The 5,923-nt window shown below is 42.0% G+C and overlaps 1 pseudogene; it reads right to left on the minus strand.

Moving 5' to 3' along the window:
• Window positions 1-1,090: 1,090 nt before the first annotated feature.
• On the minus strand, window positions 1,091-2,843 carry LOC140513337 (pyruvate kinase PKM pseudogene; annotated as a pseudogene).
• Window positions 2,844-5,923: the final 3,080 nt, after the last annotated feature.

Consider the following 5,923-nt stretch of genomic DNA (forward strand, 5'->3'; position numbering starts at 1 on the left):
TTGCTATATAACACCCCAGCTCAGCTAATCACAAACCAGGAGAGAAGAGGTACCTTGGAGTGAAATTTGCCTCAGAGACTCTGACGCATCTTTTCCCCTACTCCCATCCTCTCAACCTCCACATTCAGCCAGCAGTAGCAAATTGAAAATGCCAAGGTACTGCATCTAGGGCCATCACAAAATCATCTTGACTTTTGTCCTGCCACTGGACTTTGATGACTCAGGAAGAGACTGTGTACAACTCAACCTCAGATAAATCCAATTCACTTTCTTTTTTTTTTTTCAGTGCTTCAGCTTGTGTTTATTGACAAATGATGTACTCTACAGCCAAATACAGTACAATACGAGTGTGGGTTTGTTACATATTGAAAATAGAAGAGAAATATTGGAGGAACACAGACACTCACAATGTGAGAAGTCTGAGGGGCAAGGAGTGTAAGTAAGGCCTGCTGCTTGGGACAGTGGGGACTATTCTGTGAAGAATTTCCTTTCCGTCCTAGGCTCTCTCCTCCAAATGGAGGGAAAAAACTGGCTTATGACTGGAAGCTTCTTCTTCCCCCCAAGATAAGAGTGCCTTAGCAGAGGACATCATTGCTTATTCACTAAAATGTATTGGTTTTCAGCAGCTGGATTCAGCTTCTATTTAATTTTTAACTTAGTAAGTATGTGAGACAAAGACACTTTCATTTACAGGATGGAGGCGGGGAAAGGGAGGGTGGTTCCTTTGGTCAGGAAAGATGTAGAGGCCCATATACATTGAGGACTTGTACTTAGAGGGACTGTGGCTAGTGCCTACTTGTGTGTGCATGAAGGATATCTGGATCAATTTAAAACACAATACTGATACATGTTACTTTTTAATCCCCTACGTCAAAGATGATCTGCAGTACCCCAAGCTAAGCCACAGCTGCTCTATCTTTACACACCACCAAGGGTGTGCTAAATTGATACTGATGTATCTAAGTAGGGAGGAAAAGCAAAGTTTCTTTAAGAAGAGACTTTAATCTTTTTTGGGGGGGGGGTATGTTTTAGCAGTATAAAGTCTCTAATAGCTAGGAATGGACAACACCAATAATAGCTGCAGATCTAATGGATGCAGGCAGAGGAAGGGAAGGGAGGGTGCTGAAGTCACCCACAAGAAGGTCTTCAAATGCCCTTTTATGGAACTGGCAGCACACGCATAGTGTTGGTGAAACCTGGACCTGGGCGCCAACCATTCAGTACAATGACCACATCATCTTTCTTGAAAAAGCCACGAGCTTTGCCAGCTTCCATGGCAAGGTTAACCCTGAGGTCCACATCTTCAGCCCATGACTCATGAACAGGGTCCTTGCACAGCACAGGAAAGACACACCGGTGGAGATGAGCTTGACGTGCAGCCTGAGCAGAACGAGTAACAGCTATGATGGGGGCCCGAGGACGGTACCTAGCTACTTGATAAGCAGACCTTCCAGACTTGGTGAGAACGATAATGGCCCCACTGCAACACTTGAAGGAAGCATCTGCGGCACCCACGGCAGCAGCTTCAGTGGGATCCTTGGTTATGGGGGCCAGGCAGCGAAGCTCCTCAAACAACTGCGAGTGAAAGATGGCGGCTTCTGCCTCTCAGGCAATCAAGTGTTGCTTCCGCACAGCTTCTACTGGATAGTCCCCTTTGGCAGTCTCCCCAGATAGCATGATACAATCAGCTCCATCCAGGACAGCATTGGCTACATCACCGCCTTCAGCCCGTGTGGAGCGTGGCTTCTTAATCATGCTCTCGAGCATCTGAGTGGCACAAATAACAGGTTTCCCAGCTCTATTACACCTTCCAATCATCATCTTCTGAGCAACAAAGACCTTTTCTGCAGGGATCTCAATACCTAAGTCCCCTCGAACAACCATGATGCCATCACTGGCTTCCAGGATCTCATCAAATCTTTGGACTCCTTCGTGGTCTTCAATCTCGCTGATGATCTTGATGTTTTTGCCTTTCTCTCCCAGGACCTTTCTGACTGCATGGACATCATCTGCCTTTCGGATGAAAGATGCAAACACCATATCCACCCCTTGCTCTAATCCAAAGTGAAGATCTTGGATATCCTTCTGAGACACAGCAGGCAAGTCTACAGCTGCCCTAGGAAGGCTGACACCCTTCTTGCTGCCCAGCATGCCTCCATTCTCCACCTCAGTGATAAGGAAATTGGCACCTTTCTCCTTCACAAGAAGGGAAATGAGCCCATCATCCACAAAGACTTTGCCACCAACATCCACCACCTTGCAAATGTTTTTGTCGTCTAACCACAGGACATTTTCATCACATTTCTCCACATAGGCTTCATCCAAGGTGACTTTCAGAGTGTTACCCTTCTTTAGCTCTACTTTGGCTGTGCCACTGCCCTTGATGAGTCCAGTTCGGATCTCTGGTCCTTTGATGTCCAAGGCTATAGCAATAGGTCGGTAATGGACAGGGCTAGAAGCAAAGCTCTCTGTGGTTGTTCGAACATTTTTGATGGTTTCTGCATGATACTCATGAGTTCCATGGGAGAAGTTTAGACAAGCCACATTCATTCCAGCGTGAATCATCTCTTTTAACTTGTCCACAGATCAGGAGGCTGGGCCAGTGGTGCAGATGATACCAGTGTTTCAGGCCATGATGGGCTCTGAGTCGATGTCCAGATGACACATATGTTCCAGAAAGGTGTCAGCCATGGCAGCAAACAGCTGCTGGTTTTGAGGAGTTTTGAAGGTCATTTCACTGCCTACTTTGCCAACCTCCATGTTGCTGTGATCTTCTAAATTTTTCTTACTGCTTCTGCTTAAACTCTGTGACCCAAACTGTAAAGTATACCTCGCTGAGTAGAATGAGCTGTATCTTGAAGAGTTCGGGGCGCAGGCGTCTCCTTCTAAAGAGCCGCAAATACGATGTCTCCTGCTCTAAAGCGAAGCTCTTTCTGCCCCCAATTCACTTTCAAGAGAAGATTTTACCCCATGATGTCGCTGGTCCTCTTCAGAAGCAGATGATGAACAACAAACAAACAATTCTCTTATTGTTACCACTTTCTAAAAATCTTTTTTCTTTAATATTTAAAATTCTTTTCAAGTTCTATCTCCCACCTTTCCCCCATAGATATATCCTTCAATTACCCCTTTCCAGACTCCAGGCATTTTCCTTGCCCATACCTGCCTCTGATATTTGCTGCTTGTATGATTTGGAAGGAATCACTAAACTCTCTGCTGCTTATAACCCTTTGTAAAATAAGATATTTAGACTAGGTGATTTCTAAAATCTCGAGACTATGATTCCATAATTATCTCTTAAATTCAAGGTTGAGTAAAAGTGCAGATAAAGATTACATGATCATAGATTGAGAGCTGGAAGGCACTTCAGTGGGCATCTTGTCTAAAACACTCATTGTACAGATGAGGAAATGGAGTCCTAGGGAGGGAAAATGATTTGTCTAAGGTGACAGGAAGTTTCAGAAGCATAGTAGCAAGTTTTTTGAATCTATAGCCAATGACTTTTCCACTGGACACACTGTTTCCTCCACCTTCGTATGCTACGGAGTCCAATTTTTTTGGAATGTTTGTTTTGGCCCTTTACAGACAAACTGGACTACTCTTCATCTTCCATTCTCATCTTTCCATTCTCTGCCATTTTCACATTGATTCTTATGCCTTAGATGACCTTTTTCCTTAACTCTAATAATTAGAATATAAGTTCTTTGAGGTCAGGGACCAGTTTGTTGATATCTTTTAGTTCTAGAACATAACCTAGACACAATAAATATTTATTAAATTAAGTTTAATTGAAATACCTCTCATCTTTCTAGGTAAGACTTTCTACATGAAATCTCATATGAACCACCGGCTAGTCTTTTCTTCCTCTTGAAATCAGTCATAGCATTTTTTCTGGACTTCTTCTTTTCCTTCATATTGCTTTCTTATAGTTTATTCATGAATGTATTTCCTCTCAAACCAGTCTCATTAGACTGTCAGCTGCTTGAAAATAGCATCCATTTCATATCTATCCTTTTACCTCTAATTCCTATCACAGAATGGTGCACTTAGTAGGTTGTTGAAAGAAAAGTGTTTTTTAAAAAATGAATTAAACTGAATAGAAATGTTATGTCATCTAGAAAGTCATGGCTGATTTTTTTAAACCTGGGTAAGTAGCACAAAGGTGCCTTTGGTGGAGTAGGAGACATGGGCCATAGAGAACAGAGAACTGGAGAAAGAAAATGGAGAACTCTTATAATATGAGGGGCTGCCAAAGTCTCCTGCATGGGGGGATGCTCTTTCTGGTGAGGGGAGGAAGGTCTCATGGAAGAGGAACTCCCCCATTTGACATCTTTTGTCTTTCTATGTCAATTATTCTTGCTGAGTACTAAGATCTCTTGTTTTGATGCTATTGAAGCACTGCAGTAACATCAATACCTCTAAACTTGGCGCTCCAGGGCTGAGCCTCTATCATGATCATCTGCCTTTAGTTGTGGATTTGCTAAGGGGGTGTTGTGCTAGACAGGCCTGCCTTCATTCTTGCCCAGTTTATCTGAGTAATGACTAAAACTCCAAGAAAGAAGCATGTATTCTGCTATTCAAGGAAATAAGGTGCTTTTTCACCGTAAAAACTTTTATGCTACCAGTTCCAAAATACGATAAAGGATTTTTAAGCTTAAGAATTTTCTAGAATTAAGGTATTGAATGGGTAAATATCATTATCTGTTTCACTAGTTCATATTTCATAGACCTCCTGTCCCTTTAACTTTTTCTTCAACTTGTCTGTTTCTCCCCCAATGAGTCTTATCACCCAAAGTCTGTACTGGCATACCAAGCACATTCATATCATCCACATGCTTTCATGATACTTTTGTAGCAGAGTTGATCAAGGAATCTTAAGACACCTCCCATAGGACTAGACAGAAGCTCTGGATCCTTGTGGATGAATAAGCTCTTTCTTCCTCTTAATTGGGCCTAACAACTGGGGGATTAAAAGAGGCAGTTAGATAGACAATGGATAAAGTGCTGAACCTGGAATCAGGAAGATCTGAGTTTAAATCTGACCACTGACATGTACTAGCTGTGTGATCCTCAGCAAGTCATTTAACTTCAGTCTGCCTCAGTTTCCTCAGATGTGATTCCCTCCTAGGGTTATTGGGAAGACAAAATGAGATAATATTTCTAAAACTCTTGGCTTAGGGTCTTGAACATAGTAGGCACTATATAAATGCTTATTTCCTTCCTCCTTTACCTTCCCAGGTTGTTGAGAGAATGAAATGAGTTTATATATATGATCAGTAAATCTCAGGTTATACCCCTGAGATGAGAGTCACCCACCACTACTACTTTCTAATTGGCTCTTCTTCCCCTGACCTCTACTCTGTGATTTGTCACCTGACAGAATTTGTGGATCCAAGTCATCATTCCTCTAAAGGAAAATTCTTTCCTCTTGTGGAAAAAACTCTTTGTTATTTTTTCCTTTTACCTTTTTTGTCTGCATAGCATTCTTCTACACTCCAAACTCATCTCCATATATTATCTGAATTCGGAAGTGGAAATACTTCTACAAACTTGTGGTTGCCTCTGGAAGACATGTTGTGGACTGCAAAGGCCTGGTTTCAGAATTTTCCCCCAAAATATGTAAAATGAGGCTGATGGTAACATATGGCCCAATTTCTTTTTTTTCCCCTTCTCTTCAGTTTACTAAAATAAATTTACTTCAAATTTCCATATCCTTGTCTGCATTTCAGTATTTTAAGATATACTTATAAGGCCTGTACTGTCTATCTTTCTCTTCTCTCCCCCCAACGCCCCTCAAGATTATGAAACAACTTTTCAGGCTGTTTAGGAAACAGCAAGAACTTTTGTAATCTGGGGAATCTGGCATTTCCTGAAGAATGTAGGAAAGTATTTGATAGCATCAGCAGAAGAAAGGAAGGGAAGC

Source organism: Notamacropus eugenii, chromosome 7 (assembly GCF_028372415.1).
Source record: "Notamacropus eugenii isolate mMacEug1 chromosome 7, mMacEug1.pri_v2, whole genome shotgun sequence".
NCBI lineage: Eukaryota > Metazoa > Chordata > Mammalia > Diprotodontia > Macropodidae > Notamacropus > Notamacropus eugenii.